Source organism: Argentina silus (genome assembly GCF_951799395.1).
Source record: "Argentina silus genome assembly, chromosome: 11".
NCBI lineage: Eukaryota > Metazoa > Chordata > Actinopteri > Argentiniformes > Argentinidae > Argentina > Argentina silus.
Window position 1 is genome coordinate 22,230,419 of NC_139665.1, and position 17,333 is coordinate 22,247,751.

The following is a 17,333-nucleotide window of genomic DNA, read 5'->3' on the forward strand; positions in this document are numbered from 1 at the left end:
ATTCCTTTGTTTCAGGCAAGCCACTGTGACGTCAGACGCCTTTACGCATACAGCTTTGCGATGCTTAGACAGTAATAACATAATTCATGTTTACATTTCTTTAATTTTCGACGCATTGTCGTTATTCGTGACGCATCAATGACCAATTGATTATATGGCAATGCAATGAAAAAAGCGTGTGGAAAACAGTGTTAATGACAGATTTGAGAAGCACATTTCTTCAATGTTGGCCGCAGGGCATTCCTGTGCAGGTGACAATGGTAATTTTTCAAAACGACAAGGATATTTAAACACATGATTATTTGTTTGCTGTGCTCTATGGCCTCTGCTACAGACCTCATCGAAATGACACTTAGATATCTTAGGGTGTACATATCAAGTCTTCCCAAATGGTCTAGCGGATAGGAATCTGCCTTGTCACGCAGGACGGCCCGGGTTCGATTCCCGTCATGGCAAAGGATTTTTGTAGAAAAATAAAATGAGTCCCAACGTGTGCAACAGAACAGTTCGAAATCTCGTTACATTTGCATCGTCATGAACATGACTTATATCAGGCTAGCTAATTTTTTCTTTGTTCATTTTAAGTGTAGAAACAATATTTCGTTTGTGAACATTTTTTTCTGCCGTTTTGAAAACAGGTTCATTACTAAAGAACACACTGCTGTCTGCTGATTGACGCTTGACTGTAGATTTTCGCTTTGTGTCAAAAGAACTCCCTAACGCACACTTTTTCAAAGTAGGTGAATTCATCAGATCTGTTTGAAACATTGCATTTTATCCATGCACGACGACTACTTAGATACTCGCAGCACAGTTGCCTCATATAAATTGCCCATGAGCGCGGAGCTTGTCTTTGTCACTGTAGCAACTTTGCTCCATCAGCGGGAGAAGGCGGTTCGACGCCCCTTTAAGCACATGTTTCTCTAATTCCTTTGTTTCAGGCAAGCCACTGTGACGTCAGACGCCTTTACGCATACAGCTTTGCGATGCTTAGACAGTAATAACATAATTCATGTTTACATTTCTTTAATTTTCGACGCATTGTCGTTATTCGTGACGCATCAATGACCAATTGATTATATGGCAATGCAATGAAAAAAGCGTGTGGAAAACAGTGTTAATGACAGATTTGAGAAGCACATTTCTTCAATGTTGGCCGCAGGGCATTCCTGTGCAGGTGACAATGGTAATTTTTCAAAACGACAAGGATATTTAAACACATGATTATTTGTTTGCTGTGCTCTATGGCCTCTGCTACAGACCTCATCGAAATGACACTTAGATATCTTAGGGTGTACATATCAAGTCTTCCCAAATGGTCTAGCGGATAGGAATCTGCCTTGTCACGCAGGACGGCCCGGGTTCGATTCCCGTCATGGCAAAGGATTTTTGTAGAAAAATAAAATGAGTCCCAACGTGTGCAACAGAACAGTTCGAAATCTCGTTACATTTGCATCGTCATGAACATGACTTATATCAGGCTAGCTAATTTTTTCTTTGTTCATTTTAAGTGTAGAAACAATATTTCGTTTGTGAACATTTTTTTCTGCCGTTTTGAAAACAGGTTCATTACTAAAGAACACACTGCTGTCTGCTGATTGACGCTTGACTGTAGATTTTCGCTTTGTGTCAAAAGAACTCCCTAACGCACACTTTTTCAAAGTAGGTGAATTCATCAGATCTGTTTGAAACATTGCATTTTATCCATGCACGACGACTACTTAGATACTCGCAGCACAGTTGCCTCATATAAATTGCCCATGAGCGCGGAGCTTGTCTTTGTCACTGTAGCAACTTTGCTCCATCAGCGGGAGAAGGCGGTTCGACGCCCCTTTAAGCACATGTTTCTCTAATTCCTTTGTTTCAGGCAAGCCACTGTGACGTCAGACGCCTTTACGCATACAGCTTTGCGATGCTTAGACAGTAATAACATAATTCATGTTTACATTTCTTTAATTTTCGACGCATTGTCGTTATTCGTGACGCATCAATGACCAATTGATTATATGGCAATGCAATGAAAAAAGCGTGTGGAAAACAGTGTTAATGACAGATTTGAGAAGCACATTTCTTCAATGTTGGCCGCAGGGCATTCCTGTGCAGGTGACAATGGTAATTTTTCAAAACGACAAGGATATTTAAACACATGATTATTTGTTTGCTGTGCTCTATGGCCTCTGCTACAGACCTCATCGAAATGACACTTAGATATCTTAGGGTGTACATATCAAGTCTTCCCAAATGGTCTAGCGGATAGGAATCTGCCTTGTCACGCAGGACGGCCCGGGTTCGATTCCCGTCATGGCAAAGGATTTTTGTAGAAAAATAAAATGAGTCCCAACGTGTGCAACAGAACAGTTCGAAATCTCGTTACATTTACATCGTCATGAACATGACTTATATCAGGCTAGCTAATTTTTTCTTTGTTCATTTTAAGTGTAGAAACAATATTTCGTTTGTGAACATTTTTTTCTGCCGTTTTGAAAACAGGTTCATTACTAAAGAACACACTGCTGTCTGCTGATTGACGCTTGACTGTAGATTTTCGCTAGTGTCAAAAGAACTCCCTAACGCACACTTTTTCAAAGTAGGTGAATTCATCAGATCTGTTTGAAACATTGCATTTTATCCATGCACGACGACTACTTAGATACTCGCAGCACAGTTGCCTCATATAAATTGCCCATGAGCGCGGAGCTTGTCTTTGTCACTGTAGCAACTTTGCTCCATCAGCGGGAGAAGGCGGTTCGACGCCCCTTTAAGCACATGTTTCTCTAATTCCTTTGTTTCAGGCAAGCCACTGTGACGTCAGACGCCTTTACGCATACAGCTTTGCGATGCTTAGACAGTAATAACATAATTCATGTTTACATTTCTTTAATTTTCGACGCATTGTCGTTATTCGTGACGCATCAATGACCAATTGATTATATGGCAATGCAATGAAAAAAGCGTGTGGAAAACAGTGTTAATGACAGATTTGAGAAGCACATTTCTTCAATGTTGGCCGCAGGGCATTCCTGTGCAGGTGACAATGGTAATTTTTCAAAACGACAAGGATATTTAAACACATGATTATTTGTTTGCTGTGCTCTATGGCCTCTGCTACAGACCTCATCGAAATGACACTTAGATATCTTAGGGTGTACATATCAAGTCTTCCCAAATGGTCTAGCGGATAGGAATCTGCCTTGTCACGCAGGACGGCCCGGGTTCGATTCCCGTCATGGCAAAGGATTTTTGTAGAAAAATAAAATGAGTCCCAACGTGTGCAACAGAACAGTTCGAAATCTCGTTACATTTGCATCGTCATGAACATGACTTATATCAGGCTAGCTAATTTTTTCTTTGTTCATTTTAAGTGTAGAAACAATATTTCGTTTGTGAACATTTTTTTCTGCCGTTTTGAAAACAGGCTCATTACTAAAGAACACACTGCTGTCTGCTGATTGACGCTTGACTGTAGATTTTCGCTTTGTGTCAAAAGAACTCCCTAACGCACACTTTTTCAAAGTAGGTGAATTCATCAGATCTGTTTGAAACATTGCATTTTATCCATGCACGACGACTACTTAGATACTCGCAGCACAGTTGCCTCATATAAATTGCCCATGAGCGCGGAGCTTGTCTTTGTCACTGTAGCAACTTTGCTCCATCAGCGGGAGAAGGCGGTTCGACACCCCTGTAAGCACATGTTTCTCTAATTCCTTTGTTTCAGGCAAGCCACTGTGACGTCAGACGCCTTTACGCATACAGCTTTGCGATGCTTAGACAGTAATAACATAATTCATGTTTACATTTCTTTAATTTTCGACGCATTGTCGTTATTCGTGACGCATCAATGACCAATTGATTATATGGCAATGCAATGAAAAAAGCGTGTGGAAAACAGTGTTAATGACAGATTTGAGAAGCACATTTCTTCAATGTTGGCCGCATGGCATTCCTGTGCAGGTGACAATGGTAATTTTTCAAAATGACAAGGATATTTAAACACATGATTATTTGTTTGCTGTGCTCTATGGCCTCTGCTACAGACCTCATCGAAATGACACTTAGATATCTTAGGGTGTACATATCAAGTCTTCCCAAATGGTCTAGCGGATAGGAATCTGCCTTGTCACGCAGGACGGCCCGGATTCGATTCCCGTCATGGCAAAGGATTTTTGTAGAAAAATAAAATGAGTCCCAACGTGTGCAACAGAACAGTTCGAAATCTCGTTACATTTGCATCGTCATGAACATGACTTATATCAGGCTAGCTAATTTTTTCTTTGTTCATTTTAAGTGTAGAAACAATATTTCGTTTGTGAACATTTTTTTCTGCCGTTTTGAAAACAGGCTCATTACTAAAGAACACACTGCTGTCTGCTGATTGACGCTTGACTGTAGATTTTCGCTTTGTGTCAAAAGAACTCCCTAACGCACACTTTTTCAAAGTAGGTGAATTCATCAGATCTGTTTGAAACATTGCATTTTATCCATGCACGACGACTACTTAGATACTCGCAGCACAGTTGCCTCATATAAATTGCCCATGAGCGCGGAGCTTGTCTTTGTCACTGTAGCAACTTTGCTCCATCAGCGGGAGAAGGCGGTTCGACGCCCCTGTAAGCACATGTTTCTCTAATTCCTTTGTTTCAGGCAAGCCACTGTGACGTCAGACGCCTTTACGCATACAGCTTTGCGATGCTTAGACAGTAATAACATAATTCATGTTTACATTTCTTTAATTTTCGACGCATTGTCGTTATTCGTGACGCATCAATGACCAATTGATTATATGGCAATGCAATGAAAAAAGCGTGTGGAAAACAGTGTTAATGACAGATTTGAGAAGCACATTTCTTCAATGTTGGCCGCATGGCATTCCTGTGCAGGTGACAATGGTAATTTTTCAAAACGACAAGGATATTTAAACACATGATTATTTGTTTGCTGTGCTCTATGGCCTCTGCTACAGACCTCATCGAAATGACACTTAGATATCTTAGGGTGTACATATCAAGTCTTCCCAAATGGTCTAGCGGATAGGAATCTGCCTTGTCACGCAGGACGGCCCGGGTTCGATTCCCGTCATGGCAAAGGATTTTTGTAGAAAAATAAAATGAGTCCCAACGTGTGCAACAGAACAGTTCGAAATCTCGTTACATTTGCATCGTCATGAACATGACTTATATCAGGCTAGCTAATTTTTTCTTTGTTCATTTTAAGTGTAGAAACAATATTTCGTTTGTGAACATTTTTTTCTGCCGTTTTGAAAACAGGCTCATTACTAAAGAACACACTGCTGTCTGCTGATTGACGCTTGACTGTAGATTTTCGCTTTGTGTCAAAAGAACTCCCTAACGTACACTTTTTCAAAGTAGGTGAATTCATCAGATCTGTTTGAAACATTGCATTTTATCCATGCACGACGACTACTTAGATACTCGCAGCACAGTTGCCTCATATAAATTGCCCATGAGCGCGGAGCTTGTCTTTGTCACTGTAGCAACTTTGCTCCATCAGCGGGAGAAGGCGGTTCGACGCCCCTGTAAGCACATGTTTCTCTAATTCCTTTGTTTCAGGCAAACCACTGTGACGTCAGACGCCTTTACGCATACAGCTTTGCGATGCTTAGACAGTAATAACATAATTCATGTTTACATTTCTTTAATTTTCGACGCATTGTCGTTATTCGTGACGCATCAATGACCAATTGATTATATGGCAATGCAATGAAAAAAGCGTGTGGAAAACAGTGTTAATGACAGATTTGAGAAGCACATTTCTTCAATGTTGGCCGCAGGGCATTCCTGTGCAGGTGACAATGGTAATTTTTCAAAACGACAAGGATATTTAAACACATGATTATTTGTTTGGTGTGCTCTATGGCCTCTGCTACAGACCTCATCGAAATGACACTTAGATATCTTAGGGTGTACATATCAAGTCTTCCCAAATGGTCTAGCGGATAGGAATCTGCCTTGTCACGCAGGGCGGCCCGGGTTCGATTCCCGTCATGGCAAAGGATTTTTGTAGAAAAATAAAATGAGTCCCAACGTGTGCAACAGAACAGTTCGAAATCTCGTTACATTTGCATCGTCATGAACATGACTTATATCAGGCTAGCTAATTTTTTCTTTGTTCATTTTAAGTGTAGAAACAATATTTCGTTTGTGTACATTTTTTTGTGCCGTTTTGACAACAGGCTCATGACTAAAGAACACACGGCTGTCTGCTGATTGACGCTTGACTGTAGATTTTCGCTTTGTGTCAAAAGAACTCCCTAACGCACACTTTTTCAAAGTAGGTGAATTCATCAGATCTGTTTGAAACATTGCATTTTATCCATGCACGACGACTACTTAGATACTCGCAGCACAGTTGCCTCATATAAATTGCCCATGAGCGCGGAGCTTGTCTTTGTCACTGTAGCAACTTTGCTCCATCAGCGGGAGAAGGTGGTTCGACGCCCCTGTAAGCACATGTTTCTCTAATTCCTTTGTTTCAGGCAAGCCACTGTGACGTCAGACGCCTTTACGCATACAGCTTTGCGATGCTTAGACAGTAATAACATAATTCATGTTTACATTTCTTTAATTTTCGACGCATTGTCGTTATTCGTGACGCATCAATGACCAATTGATTATATGGCAATGCAATGAAAAAAGCGTGTGGAAAACAGTGTTAATGACAGATTTGAGGAGCACATTTCTTCAATGTTGGCCGCAGGGCATTCCTGTGCAGGTGACAATGGTAATTTTTCAAAACGACAAGGATATTTAAACACATGATTATTTGTTTGCTGTGCTCTATGGCCTCTGCTACAGACCTCATCGAAATGACACTTAGATATCTTAGGGTGTACATATCAAGTCTTCCCAAATGGTCTATCGGATAGGAATCTGCCTTGTCACGCAGGACGGCCCGGGTTCGATTCCCGTCATGGCAAAGGATTTTTGTAGAAAAATAAAATGAGTCCCAACGTGTGCAACAGAACAGTTCGAAATCTCGTTACATTTGCATCGTCATGAACATGACTTATATCAGGCTAGCTCATTTTTTCTTTGTTCATTTTAAGTGTAGAAACAATATTTCGTTTGTGAACATTTTTTTCTGCCGTTTTGAAAACAGGCTCATTACTAAAGAACACACTGCTGTCTGCTGATTGACGCTTGACTGTAGATTTTCGCTTTGTGTCAAAAGAACTCCCTAACGCACACTTTTTCAAAGTAGGTGAATTCATCAGATCTGTTTGAAACATTGCATTTTATCCATGCACGACGACTACTTAGATACTCGCAGCACAGTTGCCTCTTATAAATTGCCCATGAGCGCGGAGCTTGTCTTTGTCACTGTAGCAACTTTGCTCCATCAGCGGGAGAAGGCGGTTCGACGCCCCTGTAAGCACATGTTTCTCTAATTCCTTTGTTTCAGGCAAGCCACTGTGACGTCAGACGCCTTTACGCATACAGCTTTGCGATGCTTAGACAGTAATAACATAATTCATGTTTACATTTCTTTAATTTTCGACGCATTGTCGTTATTCGTGACGCATCAATGACCAATTGATTATATGGCAATGCAATGAAAAAAGCGTGTGGAAAACAGTGTTAATGACAGATTTGAGAAGCACATTTCTTCAATGTTGGCCGCAGGGCATTCCTGTGCAGGTGACAATGGTAATTTTTCAAAACGACAAGGATATTTAAACACATGATTATTTGTTTGCTGTGCTCTATGGCCTCTGCTACAGACCTCATCGAAATGACACTTAGATATCTTAGGGTGTACATATCAAGTCTTCCCAAATGGTCTAGCGGATAGGAATCTGCCTTGTCACGCAGGGCGGCCCGGGTTCGATTCCCGTCATGGCAAAGGATTTTTGTAGAAAAATAAAATGAGTCCCAACGTGTGCAACAGAACAGTTCGAAATCTCGTTACATTTGCATCGTCATGAACATGACTTATATCAGGCTAGCTAATTTTTTCTTTGTTCATTTTAAGTGTAGAAACAATATTTCGTTTGTGAACATTTTTTTCTGCCGTTTTGACAACAGGCTCATGACTAAAGAACACACGGCTGTCTGCTGATTGACGCTTGACTGTAGATTTTCGCTTTGTGTCAAAAGAACTCCCTAACGCACACTTTTTCAAAGTAGGTGAATTCATCAGATCTGTTTGAAACATTGCATTTTATCCATGCACGACGACTACTTAGATACTCGCAGCACAGTTGCCTCATATAAATTGCCCATGAGCGCGGAGCTTGTCTTTGTCACTGTAGCAACTTTGCTCCATCAGCGGGAGAAGGTGGTTCGACGCCCCTGTAAGCACATGTTTCTCTAATTCCTTTGTTTCAGGCAAGCCACTGTGACGTCAGACGCCTTTACGCATACAGCTTTGCGATGCTTAGACAGTAATAACATAATTCATGTTTACATTTCTTTAATTTTCGACGCATTGTCGTTATTCGTGACGCATCAATGACCAATTGATTATATGGCAATGCAATGAAAAAAGCGTGTGGAAAACAGTGTTAATGACAGATTTGAGAAGCACATTTCTTCAATGTTGGCCGCATGGCATTCCTGTGCAGGTGACAATGGTAATTTTTCAAAACGACAAGGATATTTAAACACATGATTATTTGTTTGGTGTGCTCTATGGCCTCTGCTACAGACCTCATCGAAATGACACTTAGATATCTTAGGGTGTACATATCAAGTCTTCCCAAATGGTCTAGCGGATAGGAATCTTCCTTGTCACGCAGGGCGGCCAGGGTTCGATTCCCGTCATGGCAAAGGATTTTTGTAGAAAAATAAAATGAGTCCCAACGTGTGCAACAGAACAGTTCGAAATCTCGTTACATTTGCATCGTCATGAACATGACTTATATCAGGCTAGCTAATTTTTTCTTTGTTCATTTTAAGTGTAGAAACAATATTTCGTTTGTGAACATTTTTTTCTGCCGTTTTGACAACAGGCTCATGACTAAAGAACACACGGCTGTCTGCTGATTGACGCTTGACTGTAGATTTTCGCTTTGTGTCAAAAGAACTCCCTAACGCACACTTTTTCAAAGTAGGTGAATTCATCAGATCTGTTTGAAACATTGCATTTTATCCATGCACGACGACTACTTAGATACTCGCAGCACAGTTGCCTCATATAAATTGCCCATGAGCGCGGAGCTTGTCTTTGTCACTGTAGCAACTTTGCTCCATCAGCGGGAGAAGGTGGTTCGACGCCCCTGTAAGCACATGTTTCTCTAATTCCTTTGTTTCAGGCAAGCCACTGTGACGTCAGACGCCTTTACGCATACAGCTTTGCGATGCTTAGACAGTAATAACATAATTCATGTTTACATTTCTTTAATTTTCGACGCATTGTCGTTATTCGTGACGCATCAATGACCAATTGATTATATGGCAATGCAATGAAAAAAGCGTGTGGAAAACAGTGTTAATGACAGATTTGAGAAGCACATTTCTTCAATGTTGGCCGCATGGCATTCCTGTGCAGGTGACAATGGTAATTTTTCAAAACGACAAGGATATTTAAACACATGATTATTTGTTTGCTGTGCTCTATGGCCTCTGCTACAGACCTCATCGAAATGACACTTAGATATATTAGGGTGTACATATCAAGTCTTCCCAAATGGTCTAGCGGATAGGAATCTGCCTTGTCATGCAGGGCGGCCCGGGTTCGATTCCCGTCATGGCAAATGATTTTTGTAGAAAAATAAAATGAGTCCCAACGTGTGCAACAGAACAGTTCGAAATCTCGTTACATTTGCATCGTCATGAACATGACTTATATCAGGCTAGCTCATTTTTTCTTTGTTCATTTTAAGTGTAGAAACAATATTTCGTTTGTGAACATTTTTTTCTGCCGTTTTGACAACAGGCTCATTACTAAAGAACACACGGCTGTCTGCTGATTGACGCTTGACTGTAGATTTTCGCTTTGTGTCAAAAGAACTCCCTAACGCACACTTTTTCAAAGTAGGTGAATTCATCAGATCTGTTTGAAACATTGCATTTTATCCATGCACGACGACTACTTAGATACTCGCAGCACAGTTGCCTCATATAAATTGCCCATGAGCGCGGAGCTTGTCTTTGTCACTGTAGCAACTTTGCTCCATCAGCGGGAGAAGGCGGTTCAACGCCCCTGTAAGCACATGTTTCTCTAATTCCTTTGTTTCAGGCAAGCCACTGTGACGTCAGACGCCTTTTCGCATACAGCTTTGCGATGCTTAGACAGTAATAACATAATTCATGTTTACATTTCTTTAATTTTCGACGCATTGTCGTTATTCGTGACGCATCAATGACCAATTGATTATATGGCAATGCAATGAAAAAAGCGTGTGGAAAACAGTGTTAATGACAGATTTGAGAAGCACATTTCTTCAATGTTGGCCGCATGGCATTCCTGTGCAGGTGACAATGGTAATTTTTCAAAACGACAAGGATATTTAAACACTTGATTATTTGTTTGCTGTGCTCTATGGCCTCTGCTACAGACCTCATCGAAATGACACTTAGATATCTTAGGGTGTACATATCAAGTCTTCCCAAATGGTCTAGCGGATAGGAATCTGCCTTGTCACGCAGGGCGTCCCGGGTTCGATTCCCGTCATGGCAAAGGATTTTTGTAGAAAAATAAAATGAGTCCCAACGTGTGCAACAGAACAGTTCGAAATCTCGTTACATTTGCATCGTCATGAACATGACTTATATCAGGCTAGCTAATTTTTTCTTTGTTCATTTTAAGTGTAGAAACAATATTTCGTTTGTGAACATTTTTTTCTGCCGTTTTGACAACAGGCTCATTACTAAAGAACACACGGCTGTCTGCTGATTGACGCTTGACTGTAGATTTTCGCTTTGTGTCAAAAGAACTCCCTAACGCACACTTTTTCAAAGTAGGTGAATTCATCAGATCTGTTTGAAACATTGCATTTTATCCATGCACGACGACTACTTAGATACTCGCAGCACAGTTGCCTCATATAAATTGCCCATGAGCGCGGAGCTTGTCTTTGTCACTGTAGCAACTTTGCTCCATCAGCGGGAGAAGGCGGTTCAACGCCCCTGTAAGCACATGTTTCTCTAATTCCTTTGTTTCAGGCAAGCCACTGTGACGTCAGACGCCTTTACGCATACAGCTTTGCGATGCTTAGACAGTAATAACATAATTCATGTTTACATTTCTTTAATTTTCGACGCATTGTCGTTATTCGTGACGCATCAATGACCAATTGATTATATGGCAATGCAATGAAAAAAGCGTGTGGAAAACAGTGTTAATGACAGATTTGAGAAGCACGTTTCTTCAATGTTGGCCGCATGGCATTCCTGTGCAGGTGACAATGGTAATTTTTCAAAACGACAAGGATATTTAAACACTTGATTATTTGTTTGCTGTGCTCTATGGCCTCTGCTACAGACCTCATCGAAATGACACTTAGATATCTTAGGGTGTACATATCAAGTCTTCCCAAATGGTCTAGCGGATAGGAATCTGCCTTGTCACGCAGGGCGGCCCGGGTTCGATTCCCGTCATGGCAAAGGATTTTTGTAGAAAAATAAAATGAGTCCCAACGTGTGCAACAGAACAGTTCGAAATCTCGTTACATTTGCATCGTCATGAACATGACTTATATCAGGCTAGCTAATTTTTTCTTTGTTCATTTTAAGTGTAGAAACAATATTTCGTTTGTGAACATTTTTTTCTGCCGTTTTGACAACAGGCTCATTACTAAAGAACACACGGCTGTCTGCTGATTGACGCTTGACTGTAGATTTTCGCTTTGTGTCAAAAGAACTCCCTAACGCACACTTTTTCAAAGTAGGTGAATTCATCAGATCTGTTTGAAACATTGCATTTTATCCATGCACGACGACTACTTAGATACTCGCAGCACAGTTGCCTCATATAAATTGCCCATGAGCGCGGAGCTTGTCTTTGTCACTGTAGCAACTTTGCTCCATCAGCGGGAGAAGGCGGTTCAACGCCCCTGTAAGCACATGTTTCTCTAATTCCTTTGTTTCAGGCAAGCCACTGTGACGTCAGACGCCTTTACGCATACAGCTTTGCGATGCTTAGACAGTAATAACATAATTCATGTTTACATTTCTTTAATTTTCGACGCATTGTCGTTATTCGTGACGCATCAATGACCAATTGATTATATGGCAATGCAATGAAAAAAGCGTGTGGAAAACAGTGTTAATGACAGATTTGAGAAGCACATTTCTTCAATGTTGGCCGCATGGCATTCCTGTGCAGGTGACAATGGTAATTTTTCAAAACGACAAGGATATTTAAACACTTGATTATTTGTTTGCTGTGCTCTATGGCCTCTGCTACAGACCTCATCGAAATGACACTTAGATATCTTAGGGTGTACATATCAAGTCTTCCCAAATGGTCTAGCGGATAGGAATCTGCCTTGTCACGCAGGGCGGCCCGGGTTCGATTCCCGTCATGGCAAAGGATTTTTGTAGAAAAATAAAATGAGTCCCAACGTGTGCAACAGAACAGTTCGAAATCTCGTTACATTTGCATCGTCATGAACATGACTTATATCAGGCTAGCTAATTTTTTCTTTGTTCATTTTAAGTGTAGAAACAATATTTCGTTTGTGAACATTTTTTTCTGCCGTTTTGACAACAGGCTCATTACTAAAGAACACACGGCTGTCTGCTGATTGACGCTTGACTGTAGATTTTCGCTTTGTGTCAAAAGAACTCCCTAACGCACACTTTTTCAAAGTAGGTGAATTCATCAGATCTGTTTGAAACATTGCATTTTATCCATGCACGACGACTACTTAGATACTCGCAGCACAGTTGCCTCATATAAATTGCCCATGAGCGCGGAGCTTGTCTTTGTCACTGTAGCAACTTTGCTCCATCAGCGGGAGAAGGCGGTTCAACGCCCCTGTAAGCACATGTTTCTCTAATTCCTTTGTTTCAGGCAAGCCACTGTGACGTCAGACGCCTTTACGCATACAGCTTTGCGATGCTTAGACAGTAATAACATAATTCATGTTTACATTTCTTTAATTTTCGACGCATTGTCGTTATTCGTGACGCATCAATGACCAATTGATTATATGGCAATGCAATGAAAAAAGCGTGTGGAAAACAGTGTTAATGACAGATTTGAGAAGCACATTTCTTCAATGTTGGCCGCATGGCATTCCTGTGCAGGTGACAATGGTAATTTTTCAAAACGACAAGGATATTTAAACACTTGATTATTTGTTTGCTGTGCTCTATGGCCTCTGCTACAGACCTCATCGAAATGACACTTAGATATCTTAGGGTGTACATATCAAGTCTTCCCAAATGGTCTAGCGGATAGGAATCTGCCTTGTCACGCAGGGCGGCCCGGGTTCGATTCCCGTCATGACAAAGGATGTTTGTAGAAAAATAAAATGAGTCCCAACGTGTGCAACAGAACAGTTCGAAATCTCGTTACATTTGCATCGTCATGAACATGACTTATATCAGGCTAGCTAATTTTTTCTTTGTTCATTTTAAGTGTAGAAACAATATTTCGTTTGTGAACATTTTTTTCTGCCGTTTTGACAACAGGCTCATTACTAAAGAACACACGGCTGTCTGCTGATTGACGCTTGACTGTAGATTTTCGCTTTGTGTCAAAAGAACTCCCTAACGCACACTTTTTCAAAGTAGGTGAATTCATCAGATCTGTTTGAAACATTGCATTTTATCCATGCACGACGACTACTTAGATACTCGCAGCACAGTTGCCTCATATAAATTGCCCATGAGCGCGTAGCTTGTCTTTGTCACTGTAGCAACTTTGCTCCATCAGCGGGAGAAGGTGGTTCGACGCCCCTGTAAGCACATGTTTCTCTAATTCCTTTGTTTCAGGCAAGCCACTGTGACGTCAGACGCCTTTACGCATACAGATTTGCGATGCTTAGACAGTAATAACATAATTCATGTTTACATTTCTTTAATTTTCGACGCATTGTCGTTATTCGTGACGCATCAATGACCAATTGATTATATGGCAATGCAATGAAAAAAGCGTGTGGAAAACAGTGTTAATGACAGATTTGAGAAGCACATTTCTTCAATGTTGGCTGCAGGGCATTCCTGTGCAGGTGACAATGGTAATTTTTCAAAACGACAAGGATATTTAAACACATGATTATTTGTTTGCTGTGCTCTATGGCCTCTGCTACAGACCTCATCGAAATGACACTTAGATATCTTAGGGTGTACATATCAAGTCTTCCCAAATGGTCTAGCGGATAGGCATCTGCCTTGTCACGCAGGGCGGCCCGGGTTCGATTCCCGTCATGGCAAAGGATTTTTGTAGAAAAATAAAATGAGTCCCAACGTGTGCAACAGAACAGTTCGAAATCTCGTTACATTTGCATCGTCATGAACATGACTTATATCAGGCTAGCTAATTTTTTCTTTGTTCATTTTAAGTGTAGAAACAATATTTCGTTTGTGAACATTTTTTTCTGCCGTTTTGACAACAGGCTCATTACTAAAGAACACACGGCTGTCTGCTGATTGACGCTTGACTGTAGATTTTCGCTTTGTGTCAAAAGAACTCCCTAACGCACACTTTTTCAAAGTAGGTGAATTCATCAGATCTGTTTGAAACATTGCATTTTATCCATGCACGACGACTACTTAGATACTCGCAGCACAGTTGCCTCATATAAATTGCCCGTGAGCGCGGAGCTTGTCTTTGTCACTGTAGCAACTTTGCTCCATCAGCGGGAGAAGGCGGTGCGACGCCCCTGTAAGCACATGTTTCTCTAATTCCTTTGTTTCAGGCAAGCCACTGTGACGTCAGACGCCTTTACGCATACAGCTTTGCGATGCTTAGACAGTAATAACATAATTCATGTTTACATTTCTTTAATTTTCGACGCATTGTCGTTATTCGTGACGCATCAATGACCAATTGATTATATGGCAATGCAATGAAAAAAGCGTGTGGAAAACAGTGTTAATGACAGATTTGAGAAGCACATTTCTTCAATGTTGGCCGCATGGCATTCCTGTGCAGGTGACAATGGTAATTTTTCAAAACGACAAGGATATTTAAACACATGATTATTTGTTTGCTGTGCTCTATGGCCTCTGCTACAGACCTCATCGAAATGACACTTAGATATCTTAGGGTGTACATATCAAGTCTTCCCAAATGGTCTAGCGGATAGGAATCTGCCTTGTCACGCAGGGCGGCCCGGGTTCGATTCCCGTCATGGCAAATGATTTTTGTAGAAAAATAAAATGAGTCCCAACGTGTGCAACAGAACAGTTCGAAATCTCGTTACATTTGCATCGTCATGAACATGACTTATATCAGGCTAGCTAATTTTTTCTTTGTTCATTTTAAGTGTAGAAACAATATTTCGTTTGTGAACATTTTTTTCTGCCGTTTTGAAAACAGGCTCATTACTAAAGAACACACGGCTGTCTGCTGATTGACGCTTGACTGTAGATTTTCGCTTTGTGTCAAAAGAACTCCCTAACGCACACTTTTTCAAAGTAGGTGAATTCATCAGATCTGTTTGAAACATTGCATTTTATCCATGCACGACGACTACTTAGATACTCGCAGCACAGTTGCCTCATATAAATTGCCCATGAGCGCGGAGCTTGTCTTTGTCACTGTAGCAACTTTGCTCCATCAGCGGGAGAAGGTGGTTCGACGCCCCTGTAAGCACATGTTTCTCTAATTCCTTTGTTTCAGGCAAGCCACTGTGACGTCAGACGCCTTTACGCATACAGCTTTGCGATGCTTAGACAGTAATAACATAATTCATGTTTACATTTCTTTAATTTTCGACGCATTGTCGTTATTCGTGACGCATCAATGACCAATTGATTATATGGCAATGCAATGAAAAAAGCGTGTGGAAAACAGTGTTAATGACAGATTTGAGAAGCACATTTCTTCAATGTTGGCTGCAGGGCATTCCTGTGCAGGTGACAATGGTAATTTTTCAAAACGACAAGGATATTTAAACACATGATTATTTGTTTGCTGTGCTCTATGGCCTCTGCTACAGACCTCATCGAAATGACACTTAGATATCTTAGGGTGTACATATCAAGTCTTCCCAAATGGTCTAGCGGATAGGCATCTGCCTTGTCACGCAGGGCGGCCCGGGTTCGATTCCCGTCATGGCAAAGGATTTTTGTAGAAAAATAAAATGAGTCCCAACGTGTGCAACAGAACAGTTCGAAATCTCGTTACATTTGCATCGTCATGAACATGACTTATATCAGGCTAGCTAATTTTTTCTTTGTTCATTTTAAGTGTAGAAACAATATTTCGTTTGTGAACATTTTTTTCTGCCGTTTTGACAACAGGCTCATTACTAAAGAACACACGGCTGTCTGCTGATTGACGCTTGACTGTAGATTTTCGCTTTGTGTCAAAAGAACTCCCTAACGCACACTTTTTCAAAGTAGGTGAATTCATCAGATCTGTTTGAAACATTGCATTTTATCCATGCACGACGACTACTTAGATACTCGCAGCACAGTTGCCTCATATAAATTGCCCGTGAGCGCGGAGCTTGTCTTTGTCACTGTAGCAACTTTGCTCCATCAGCGGGAGAAGGCGGTGCGACGCCCCTGTAAGCACATGTTTCTCTAATTCCTTTGTTTCAGGCAAGCCACTGTGACGTCAGACGCCTTTACGCATACAGCTTTGCGATGCTTAGACAGTAATAACATAATTCATGTTTACATTTCTTTAATTTTCGACGCATTGTCGTTATTCGTGACGCATCAATGACCAATTGATTATATGGCAATGCAATGAAAAAAGCGTGTGGAAAACAGTGTTAATGACAGATTTGAGAAGCACATTTCTTCAATGTTGGCCGCATGGCATTCCTGTGCAGGTGACAATGGTAATTTTTCAAAACGACAAGGATATTTAAACACATGATTATTTGTTTGCTGTGCTCTATGGCCTCTGCTACAGACCTCATCGAAATGACACTTAGATATCTTAGGGTGTACATATCAAGTCTTCCCAAATGGTCTAGCGGATAGGAATCTGCCTTGTCACGCAGGGCGGCCCGGGTTCGATTCCCGTCATGGCAAATGATTTTTGTAGAAAAATAAAATGAGTCCCAACGTGTGCAACAGAACAGTTCGAAATCTCGTTACATTTGCATCGTCATGAACATGACTTATATCAGGCTAGCTAATTTTTTCTTTGTTCATTTTAAGTGTAGAAACAATATTTCGTTTGTGAACATTTTTTTCTGCCGTTTTGAAAACAGGCTCATTACTAAAGAACACACTGCTGTC